Source organism: Lissotriton vulgaris, chromosome 3_1, assembly GCF_964263255.1.
Source record: "Lissotriton vulgaris chromosome 3_1, aLisVul1.2, whole genome shotgun sequence".
In the NCBI taxonomy this organism is placed as follows: Eukaryota; Metazoa; Chordata; class Amphibia; order Caudata; family Salamandridae; genus Lissotriton; species Lissotriton vulgaris.
The window spans coordinates 1,248,912,808-1,248,925,483 of NC_141689.1; the positions used below are offsets into that span (position 1 = coordinate 1,248,912,808).

Below are 12,676 nucleotides of genomic sequence, written 5' to 3' on the forward strand. Positions count from 1 at the left end.
CAAAATCAAATATATAAGAAGGGCTTGGTAAATAAGGCATGGTCTCTTTAGTGCAAACATCACAAGGTTCCCCGATAGCAGAGGTAGATGGGAGTTGCCCAGCTAGAAGGACTGGTAACCTGTCATAGGTAGATGGGAATTGTCCAGCTAGAATGACTGGTATCCGCACGTTGAAAGAGGTTATGATGCCTGCCATGGTGGGGGGCCCCCGGATATGATGGCGACCACATCCAGGGCTTTGGCGAAGTTACAGGGTGATCCGAGGCTGATTGGTATGAGGGGTACCCTTTCAGGAGCATAATAGGGGTGCATTAAGCCAAAATCCCAGAAGTCTTTACGGCAGGACCCTGGTTGAAAATGACATCACCCGCTAGTCCTTTGTGCGGTTGTAAGCTTGAGCAACCGGGGGCTTGCCTGAATATGTTCCGCCCCCAAAAAAGGTGTGAGTAAAAGCGATGGGCTTGGGGTCCATGGTATGTAAGTGGGATAACCCCCACATAAATGGTAGCACCAATTGGGTTGGCCACAGTGCAGTTTGGCTCATCAGGCGGGCAGGGCAGCTTAGGTTAGTCCCCGCTGCCTGCCCTTGCATCGCCCGAAAGTTAACCCATCAAGTTGGCATACTGTGTATGTAATAAACCTGCAGCAAACAGTTTTTCCTACAAAACTTGTGTGGCCTGTTTATTTTTGTGCAGTGCGACTAATTATTGCTAAGCGGGGGCATTGCCAATATCAACACTATATGCTGGCTCACATTAAGCACTGGTAATGTGCTTTCATGTAAGACGAAATCATGACCTACTGGTTTGAGCAAAAGAGATTCGTTTTAGTTCTTTTTAACAAATGAAGTTTGCTTTTTCCGTCCTCTCTGGCTTAATGATCGAAAAATAAACGTGCCATGACTGGATCCTGTGGAATCGTTTATACCTGGTCAGCTGTAATTGGAAAACATCTCTTTGTTTTACACGTACTGAGTGTCTGACAGCGACATTGGGCGCGCCATACAACATTCACATACATAAATTGGTTTATTAATTTTAAGAATGATCATGCTTGAGTCCAGTACCTGCTTCACCGAAGTCCTATGACGAAGGGAGCTGTGACCTCTGAAGCTCTCCAAAACACTCTTGCCCTCCTCCCATCCAGAAAATAATTTTCAAATGCAGTTGCCCGGAAGTAATTGAGGCAAGAGGGGAGCTTTGAAGATACTCCGCCATCTTGTAAATGAATGCGGCTGTTTCACTCCAGCGAACACAAAAGGAAACACTCTGTGTGCAGCGCTCCTGGCCCGGGGAGGAATCCGTTTAATCTCTTCCCCATCTATTCAAACGTTTCTGGTACTTTAAAAGCGTTTCCACAAATTGTGGCAATACGATGCCAGGGTAAATATTGTGCTTCCTCCGGGAGAGTTATAGTGCTAGTGTTTCAAGTATGGTAGAAGCATGTCACTCTGAAAAATTAGGAAAAAAAGCTTCGAGCTGTAAATAATGTAGATGTGGCTTTTAGCAGCAACTGAGCATTGCAGCTAAAATGAAATATGCGCGCACTTAATCTTTGTAAGGAACAGCAAAGTACTGTTCTCAACCAAAAAAAGTTCATATACACTGTACCTTGAAAATATGTAGACCTCGCTTGATTTATTGATGCTTTTCTATAACCTTTTTATTCAGATATTTATTTATTATTATTTATTTTTTATTTTTTAAGGTATGCAGAGTTTTCACCTTACTCCATGTCAGGTTGAACATAACTATGCTTTTGTTTTAAAAAGATTGTAAACAGGTATGTTAATGCAGAAGATTTATTTGAAGCAAGCCAAGTCTACAACTTACAAAATATATCAGCTAGCCAAATGAAAGCACTGGAATGTTGATGTAATGATGACATGAATTGAGGTGGCTACCTTGGAATAGGGGTGGTGTTGCGGGGGCGGATTAAAAAAATAAAATAAACGTACTTTCACCGCCTCTCTGCTGCGCCGCTGCACACCTCTCCTGCCGCAGCACACCTCTCCGTCTGCTGTGCTGGAAGCACCCAGGCTTCCGGACTCTCCCAGCCAATCACAATGGTCTGAGCATCCTCTTTGGATGCTCAGGCAGTGCCTGGGAGACTGGGCATGTACTTCACGGGGCTGTGCAACACAGCCTAATGGAGAACATGACATGTGCGCACAACGGTTAGGCAGGCCAAACCATCATGTGCACTTAGAGGAGTGCATACCACTCCTCCCGCGCTCTGGCATCACATAGCCCGGCCCTGCCCCAACTCTCGCATTGAAAAACAAAATGATAATAATGTCCTGTTGTTATCATTTTATTTTTTGCACTGCTTATATAGCAGTGGGGCGACGCTCCTCTGCCTTAGCGGAGGAACCGCCACTGGTGGCCACCCTGTGAGCTTAATTTTCTGTGCTGCTTTTTCAAATGTTTGGAATTCTGGAAAAATATGCACCTAAGCAGGTTATAAATATAGTTTGTTTTATGTTTTAATCGCAGGGTAAGAGCTTCCAATAGCTGGAAGACTTTGCCAGACTCGAGGAGTCATTCAGAGTTTGGCAGAGCGGGAGCCCCTGCCCAGCCAAACCTATTCTTTTGAAGATGAGCACAGTATGACTCATTTAACAAAATGATGTGAACGGATATGAATATTACACACACACACACACACATATGCACGCATGCATGCGTGCAAACACACACACATGCGCACCCACACACATATTACCCATTTGCAAGGGGCGTGGCTACGGCACGAGGCGGGATGGCTGCCTCTTGAGGGAGCTCCGTATGCTAGGCTGCACTATCCGGCAAATACCACCGACTTAATGCACTGACACCGCTGAACACATCCTCAAGTGTCTGGTAACTGCCGAGGGCACAATCGTTGTGGCTTTGAATTATAATGGAGAGCGGGAGCTCACTGAAACCGGAGCTGACGCAGTGAACTGGCTGATGAGACAATGGCGGCCGACCGCGGGCGCAGGATGAAGGACGCGCTTTGAGGCTCTAAGGAGGTGCGGCATGGAGCCCCGGAGTGCCGGGCTGCATGCTCCTGGAATCGCAGTCGGAGCTGGAATCACCGACTAAGACCCAACGTACACCCGGCGGCTGACCCGATGACATCAGGAGCCGCAGGGTTTGCCTGCTGAGGAGTGTCCTTGAGAGCCGGCCCGTGACTGTGAAGTGGTGATTGCCTACAGTGGGTCTGGATGAGGAGGCGCTGCCATCTGGCCTACTGTTCGCCTGAGAGCTCAGCGGGAATACGGTAAGTGGATGGGGGCTTCTTCCTGTGTCGGGGTGGGTGGGCCCGCGCGGCTGGGCCCGGGCTCCCGTGTCAATTTTCGTGGGATGAGGTCTGGGCGCGCTGCGGCGGGCTGGCTGTTCCTGGCGCAGTATGCGAGCCGCGCCTGCTGCCTATTCTGCAGGGCCATTAGTCCAGTCTTAAGACCGCGGGTGAGGGGATACCTGTGGTTTAACCAGGTGCACAGCCCTGCCTGCCCATGGCGGACTGGGGTGCCTAGGGTCCTGCTGGGGCCTCGGGCCTGCGGTGTGGGTTGGTGCTGGGCACTGTGGGCGAGCCAAGGGATCAGTGTGACACAGTGGGATGTGTCTGCAGCTGTGGCTGCTCCTGCTGGTGGAGGTCTCCTTCTGGTGAATCAGGAAAACTATGAACAATCAAACACAGGCGTGGTGACCAGTCGTTGAGTTACTAAATGGGACATAGTGGAGTGAAGAGTCTTGCCAATTGAAGTGGTAGCGAAAGGTCCAGCTGACGTGTGTACTAACTGCATAGCTGCCGCTGGGGGGATCACTGAGAGATCTGCTGATACGTCTAGATCTGGTGGTCTGCCTGACGGTCTGCACTTGAAGGTGGTTTGATCACAGGCGGCAGTGATCTGCATCTTTCCAGTCTGGGTGTGAGGAGAACACTGAAGTACTGCAGTCAGGTACATTGTCTCTACGTCCTGTCACTATGGGGAAGCCGGATCCCAAGCAACCGAAACACCCATTTGAGAGTAAACGTAACATGCGAGCAACAGAGTACATGGGGAATCAGGCCATGACCCAGAGCACGTCGGACACTGTTGAGAGCCCGGAGGATGTCATGCAAAGTATCCTACTGGAACTGCGATCCGGTATGAAAACCACTGATAGTAAGATTGATGCACTCACGTCCAGCTTAGACACGGCGAAAAAGAAGGTAGACATTCATGAACACAGACTTGACGTCCTGGAAAATAGACTGTCGGATTCGCAGAACTTGCAGACGGAGTCGTGGACACCGTTTCTGCAAATGGAAAAAGTGCTGGAGATCATCAAAGCTAAGAATGAGGACTTAGAAGTGCGCTCCAGAAGTAACAACCTTCGTATAATTGGTCTGCCAGAATCTACCGCTATCTCAAGAATTGAGACGTTAATAGATGGCCTGCTGCGGGAACTCTTCGCTCCAGTTCTGTCGGCGGTGATAATAGTGGAGAGAGGTCATCGATCTATGAGCCCCGGACCGAAGCCGGGAGCACCGCCGCGGTCAATAATCACATGCCTTCTAAACTATGCAGACAGGGATGCGATACTGAAGGAAGCCAGAGCCAAGAGTATTATTAATCATAAAGGTAATACCTTGTCATTCTTCCCGGATTACACGCCTGCAGTGCAAGCAGCTCGCAGAGAGTTTGTGTCGGCAAAATGATCCTTCAGGCGGCATCTGTCCCATATGCTATGCTATATCCTGCCAAATTGAAAATAACACACGAAGGTCAGGCACACTTCTTCACTGACTCTAAACAACCTTGAAGTTCACAAAACATATCTGCAAACTGAAGCCTCGTCATGGTGGCTCGGGGAGCCCGTCGTCATTACCAAATCCAGAAGACTCGGATAATGAATGGGTGTATCTATATTTCTGTGGTTATGTATGGCACTGTGATGGAATAATGCGTCATAGTCAGATCAGAGTTGGCTCTGTGTCTGCGTCAGGAGCAAAGTATTTTCTGTATGATGTTAAGTTGTTACTGAATGTTAAGCAAACTTGATAATGATCTTGCTTATGTTTAATGGTGCAAAGGTGCGACATACAATCACAGCCACGCAACCTCACCAGATGGTGGGTGTTTGCTGCCATTCCTTCCCCAGAGTGGGTGTTCCCCTACTTCGTAGTCTCTATGGAAGATTGGGTGGGTGGCGGGGCGGGGGGCAGGAGAAGAACTCGACCTAATTGGGAGGTTGGAGTGGGTGGGGGAAGAGGGAGGGATTGGGAGTTGTTCTATTTTCAGTTTTGTTTATTGTAAAATTGCTGTCTGGACTGGGTGATGGTGAATATTGTGGATTTAAAAAATGTAATATCACTGCTGCGCTCCTGTTCTGGCCCAACCTATCAGCTTGGTTATATAGAGATGTTGGAAGGCTCGATGGGTGTGCGCTATAGGTTCTTAACCCCTTCGCTGCTCATGACGAGCTCAACTCGTCATGAGGCACACTGGAGCTGTGCTTATGACGAGCTGAGCTCGTCATGATCCATGGAATATAGCAACTTCCAGCACAGGAGGGGAAACGCCATAGCAGCCAAGGTGTTAACCTGGAACATACGAGGACTGATCTCCCCAAAGAAATTACGTCAGGTATTAGCTTACTTAACTCGCCATGATGTACAAGTCGCTTTACTACAGGAAACGCACTTGACCAGCTGCACGGAACGTACCATTGCTGTCAACTGGGCCGAATATAGGCCTGCCTCCTCGTTTTCATCCTATGCCAGTGGTGTGCTGATTCTGATCAGGCTAGGGATTACCTTTACTCCACTCTGAACGTATGTAGATAGAGAGGGGCGTTGCGCAATGATGCAAGGGAAACTAGGCGGTTCCTTATTGTCGATTGTAAACATATATGGTCCCATCGCGGATGACCCTGAGTGTTTTTTGAGACTGTATACCAAGTTGAGAGAGTGGCCGGAGGCAGACATTTTGTGTGTGTGTGTGTGGGGGGGGGTTTAACACCTATCTGAACCCTGAGCTGGATAAATCTAACCCGCTGTCGAATCGCACTCCCAAGATGGCTCAGTGTTCGAAGCGCTATGTCCGAATTTGGATTGATAGATGTATGGAGAGTGTGCAATGCCCTCGCGAAAGAAGGTACATGTGCCACGCCACTTCACAACAGCTGGTCTAGGCTGGATTATTGGCTGCTGGGTGGGATGCGATTGACTGGGTTACAGAGATAGTCAATTTACCACACACGTTATCAGATCATACACCGGTGCAACTGGATATCGAGATTCCGACGGCAATACACAGTCCCTTCACGTGCCGTCTGCGGTTGGAGGCCCTACTGGACCCAATATATGAGGCTACTGTGCGTGAGGTGATGGAGCAATATTTTGAAATCAATAAAGGTTCTGTTGAGAGCACCTCCACTTTGTTGGAGGCCTTCAAGGTGACGATCCAGGGAGTGTGCATTGGCACCACTGCTGACGCTCTGTCCCCCATACAGGAGCTTATATTGGAATATGATACCCTGGCTGAATCTGAGATACGGTATGTGTCACGCAGACATACGGCTCGTAGGTATGGAGAAGGGGGGAGGCCAGGCCGTAACCTGCGAACAAAATCAGGGACCGTCAGGAGCAACCACACATTGATAAGATTACAGACCCCATAGAACAGATCATTATCATCTGCTCACTATTACTGAGCAGTTTCGTGCCTTTTATGCTCATCTTAACACATCTAGGTTCCACAACGCCTGAGATGGAGAGCTATCTGGAGGATGTGGCATGCGCGTGGTTGTCGGATGTTCATAGGGAATACCTTAGCCAGCCAATAGATGCAGAAGATATTAAAGCTGCAATTTCGGCCCTACTTAATTCGAAGGCCCTGGGACCCGACGGTCTCACAGTCGAATTTTACAAGAAATATGCGGATCTGATTTGCCCATACCTACGAGAGTATGCCGAAGCACATGACTCTGGGGTGCTGCAGCACTCGCTTTGGCAAGCACTAATTATAACATTGCTTAAAAAGGATAAACCTCCTGATAGGTGTGACTCCTACAGACCGCTTTCACTGATCAATATAGAGGCAAAGATACTTGCCAAAATAATGGCCGTTAAGCTACAGCCACTGATGCCTTGCCTGATATTGCCGGACCAGTCAGGTTTTATACCTGACCGATCTACATCGCACAATTTGCGGACCATTTTCGCTATGCTCCATGTGTTGGAGCTGAGGCTACCGGCTGCGGCGGTATTGTCGGATGCCGCTAAGGCCTTCGACTCGGTCAAGTGGAAATACATGTTCTTTGTTTTACAACGTATGGGGTTTCCCTTAATTTTTATAAAATGGGTTATGTTATTGTACGCGCAGCCATCAGCCCGTGTACGGGTGGGGGGCCTGACGTCTGACCCATTCGACATTGAGCGGGGCACCTGCCAAGGTTGCCCTTTGTCCCCTTTGCTCTTAGTACTGGCAGTGGAGCCACTGGCATGCGCTATAAGACAGAGGCATAGGGAAATGGCATTGAATTTTAACTATCGCCCAGTGGCCACATCGCTATATGCGGACGACATGGTGTTGTTTGTTCGGGAGCCCTTTCGGTACTTCACGCAGTCGTTGCGGGAATATGTTAGATTTAGCACAGTATCGGGTTTGACTGTGAACTGGGAAAAGTCCACCATTATCCCGCTAACAAAATCTACGACTCAGCCTGATGTTGAGTTCCCGTTGGCATGGTCCGCAGAACCTATTAAATATCGTGGAGTGTGGATCCATCGGGATCCGGATTTAGTTATACGCGAAAATTATGGCCGGGCCTGCACCAAGTTAGATCAACAAGTTGATGTCTGGGTGAACCTGCCACTATCTCTGGTGGACCGTATTGCACTGGTAAAGATGGTGGTCCTACCGCGATTTTTGTATCTCTTCGTGAACATCCCGATTGTGCTGTCGGGGAGGTTTTTTGATACCCTCCGCAGCACTCTACTTCAGTTGGTCTGGGGAGGCAAACATGCTAGAGTGAGCTGGTCTGTCCTTACTAGCGATTATAAAAGGGGGGGGAGGGGGTTGGGGCTCCAGACTTCTATGCTTACTATTTCAGTGCCCAAGCCCAGTATGCGTATTATTGGGTAAGGCCGCACGCATTTACCCCGCATGTTGCAGTGGAAGAGGGGGACGTTTATCCCATTCCTCTGCTCAGCATTCTCACACACACGAAACGTTGACTCCAGAAAATGGAAATTAACACAGTGGACACAACGGTTGCTGCATGGCAGGCGATAGGACGACGGGTAAGTAAGCTGCCCATATACGCGCCGGCCATGCAGATAGAATACCACCCTGCGTTGTCAGTGACTCATGAGGCGAGGTAGATGCGGCTTAACAAAGAAGCAGGGCTACAGCAGATGCAGGATCTGTACCCGGAGGGGTCGTTTCAAACAACGGAAAACCTGACCTACATAAGTAATCCCACACTACTGTTTTGATTTGCGATGCATAGACTTAGACACGCGGTTAGGGCGCACTACGATACCTATCCCCTTGAGCCTCCCATGTTACACTTGTTGCAGATGGTACTTACTACCCCTACTAATAAGAAGCTGATCTCTAGATTATATAAGCTTATATGGGAGGAGAGGGAGAGGGAAACTTATAAAAGCTGGGGGGAAAGAATGACTGCCTGCTTTCCCAGATACCGGAGAAAGACTGGAAATATATCTGCAGTTTAACTGGCACTCTTGCTATGAATGGAAACTTACGTATAATACATTTTAAATATATACATCAGGTGTACTATTCTCCAACAAAGCTACATCGATATGGGCTCCGTGAATCAAGCTGTTGTATAAGATGTGGCCAACATGGCGCTGATTTTTTTCATCTGGCGTGGGGTTGTAGAAAGGTAGCTGAATATTGGACCCTGGTGATGGGGGCTTTGGTGGAGATGTCAGAGCTGGAGCTGCAGTGTACCCCACTTGTTTGTCAGTTGTGCTGTATCCCACATGTGAAGGGGGTGGATGGCAGATTCCTGCGACTGGCATTGCTCGTGGCTAAGCGCAGGGTAGCTATTGCATGGGGCAGGAAGCACTCCCCTAAAGTAGACCATTGGGTCAAAGATTTGGTGTATTGTAAGGAAAATTTAGAAACATTTGCAGAGGAACTACCAATGACATCAAGACCTAAGGACATATGGGAGCAACTGAGGCGATATCTGCAGAAAAGAGCGGCAGCGGAAATGCAGTATGAACTGGACTAGCTGGTGCATGGGCCAGCGCAAGGCTAGTAGGAGTCCCAGTTTATATGCAATGGCACTGAGGTGTCTTCGTCTCCCAGTGTGACAATGTGTAATTGACTAATTGTATCATGGGGTTTATGTTTCTTTTGTTTTTTGTCTTTTCTTTTCTCTTTCTTTCTTTTTCTCTTTGGTTTTGTTGTTGATATAATTTGATGATTAGTGTTTATGTTGAGATTATGTGTGGATACTATTCATGACTATTCTTGTATGGTGATATCGTGAAGTACGATCATTTTCGTTTGTGTGTATTTGGTTTTGAATAGCAATAAAAAAATTAAAAATATATATATATATATTACCCATTTGCAATCACCACTGCGGAGTTATAGTAAGGATGATGTTTCCAGAGGAAAAGCTTTTTTTGTTTCCTATTAACTTTAGTGCAGTTTAACGAATCAACACAAAAATGTCCAAAAGAAAAGTTCTTCCACCTCAGCTCCTTTTCAGAAATGTTTGTGGTTATCCATGTTGTGGGGACTAAGAAAGAAGGGGGGGTCCCAAAACATGTTTTTCACCCATTTATTTTTCCAAAGGATGATTAGATACACCTACCTTCCAAACAAATGAACGAATGTACATCAAGTGTGGCAGAAATTTTGATCTAAGTCAAGAAAGGGTGCTTTTTGTAATTTGGTGTAAATTCATTCAGTAGTTTTTGAGCATTTAAGGCTGAAAAACTTTGTATAATTCACATTTCGGAATATCTGTGGGGCCTACAGATCTCAAGCTGAGATTTGATTTTCTGCCACCACATGAACAACATTGTGTCAGCAGCCCTTCTTAGGACTCTGGACTTGCTCCTGAGTCCTTTGGGCCAGGCTGCACAGGGCGCTGGACAACTGCTCCCAGTGCCCTCCAAAGGGGGGCGCTACCCCAGGAAACTTACTGTATTATTTTAAGGTTTCTGGAGGATTACTGCGCTCCTTGCAGCCCCCCACAACTTAAAACAAGTTTGGTGGTATCCTTGCCTCCACTGGCGGCATCACCAGGCTCCAAACAATATAAGTAAACAGCCCTTGCAAGGCATTATGAGGTGTTCCTTCTTTGGAGAAGTGAATAATAAATGAGTGGTGTCTGTCACTCAATTGTTATTTATTTTATTTATTTATTTTATTGCTTGTTTAATATTTTTTACCTTTTTTTCAAAGTTGAAGGCCACGAGTGGAGCCCCAAGGCCCCCAAAGCTCCAGCCTGCTCCACTGGTGGAGCTCGTCCTAAGAGTATTGGGGCACTAGATTAAATTACACAAGGTAAGATTGATTTTTCAGACTGTATGCAAGAATAAGAAACAAATTGATACAGCAACAATAGGTTAAGTGGGGAAGTGCCTCGGATATGTCTACTATGCACTATAATATTCTAAAAATATTTGTGTCAACAAATGTAATTAATTTTATAATACTATGATGAATAGGAACTGATAAGAGACAGTGTATAAGACAATCCTTGGCATAAAAGAAATTGTTAAAACTGAGCTAAAGAAACAATATAAGTGTTTGATGTATGTTTCATTTTTTTAACCCAACGCATCTCGGATCACTCCTTTGGGCCCTTTTGCATGTGCCTCTGGGTCCACAGTGTAGCCCTAACATGGACACTGCACGCCACAACATTGTCCAATATTGATCCTGTAGGAAATTGTCTCAAAACATCACCTGTCTTCCATCCGAGATGTTTGTTGAGTCCTGTGGTGCTTCGCCTTTAGACTTACCATTGAGGTTTGAGGTTGTAAGTGAAAATCAAGGTAAAGAATATTGGCCTGAACTTATATCGACAGTACAATGTTAATATCCAAAATATTGTCACGGTCAGCATACTTGGGGTAGTATAGGTTTTCTCTACTGTACTTAACTAGACAGTATGTTGGCAGTCCATACTATGCAATCGATATAAGGCGGGCCAATATAGAAACCTTAATATTTTGGTAGAACACTGAGGCTAGGAGAAGAGGCACATGGCCGCGGATATCTTTTCCCAGGTTTTGAATTTTTGTCTATGAGTCAACCTCAACTGACCCAGTCCTTGTAATGGATGCATGTCAAGCAACAGAAAACACATCCCACAAAGAGAATTGAGCAACAAAACTCAGGGGGAGTGGGGTAATTTGGACCCCGTACACAATGTTCTGTAATGCTATGGCGAATTCAATTGAGGATTTTGCCTGTCTAAAAATTTGCCTCGCCACCCTGATGGACCCACTCTCATCACTTGTGCTAAGGGAGTCATTGTCTCCATGACCGAAAAAGTCTTCAGGACCTGCAGTCTTGATCTTGTCTTGGCCTACAGAGTCCTGAAAAGGAGTGAAGATGACAAGCAACAGCATGTAATGGAAGGGGGAGACGGTAAGGTAGATTATCACTTTCATGAATTTGAGTATCATGTAGTGCAGGGTGGGGGCAGAAGTTTTTTTCTTAGATCTGGTATGACAGCAGTGAGAGGAGACGTTTACAAGTGCTTGTTTTGTGTAGGGAAGGCAGCATTGACAGCTAAGACAGAGGTATGAATTAAAAGGGGTGAAATACTGGAAACTCCAGTAGTACATTCTTGGGAAGGCACTCGAACAACCCAGTTCCCTAAAATTAGTCCAGTATTTAAATAAAATACTTTGTAAACACTGTGGCTTCTAGGAAGGCCATGGGCAGAGTCATACATAAGTAGACTTACAGTGAAACTGAGAGAGGATGGCCATGAAGAGGCTTTTAAAGAACTAATAGTTATTCAGAGCCGAGCTATATCAAAATCACTGACAGACTGCCCTTATGGCCAACAGGACTCCACCCTCTTTGTGTTCTGCCCCATTTTTAGGTCTCGCCTAAGCCAGCGCATGCGCTGTCTGGCAAAACCTTTAGTAAGTGGGCTTCAGAAAATGCTACCACACGCTTTTGCTGGCCTCAAGCTTGCGGTTACGCACGAGGGCACGCGCTTACGAGCAGAGGTGCCATCTGGCTTTCCTCGTCATGCTCATTAAGCGCATTGCGTGATCAATTTCACTTTCACGGCCGCGCGCCGCGTATTACACGGCTGCATCACTTTCACAGCTGCACGGCCAAAGCTTGTATCTACATGTTTGTTTTATACTTGTGGCCTTCACTGATACATTCTAGCTACCTGAGCTACCATTGCAGAGACTGCCGCAGAAGGCTCCGGGGGTTGCACATCACGTCAGAACACAAGCGGCGAGCATGAGAGGACAGGTGAGCGTGGGGGCATGGGGGCTAATGCCAACTGACAGATTCTGCTAAAAGCTCAGTGTGCCGGCCCTCCCCCTGCCTTCTTATGACCACACACTACTCATTCACACCCTACTCTAACTCGCCAACTTCTGGTCAGTGCCAAGCCACTGCCTCCATGGAGCCTGGGAACACGCCCCAGAACCCTGCGCTCCCGCCAACATT

At 47.1% G+C, this 12,676-nt stretch overlaps 1 protein-coding gene across 1 annotated transcript in view; it reads left to right on the forward strand.

The window, feature by feature from the left end:
* Positions 1 to 12,676, forward strand: part of LOC147727746 (uncharacterized) — a 493,048-nt gene that overhangs the window by 67,653 nt on the left and 412,719 nt on the right. The gene's annotated exons all lie outside the window — the stretch shown is intronic.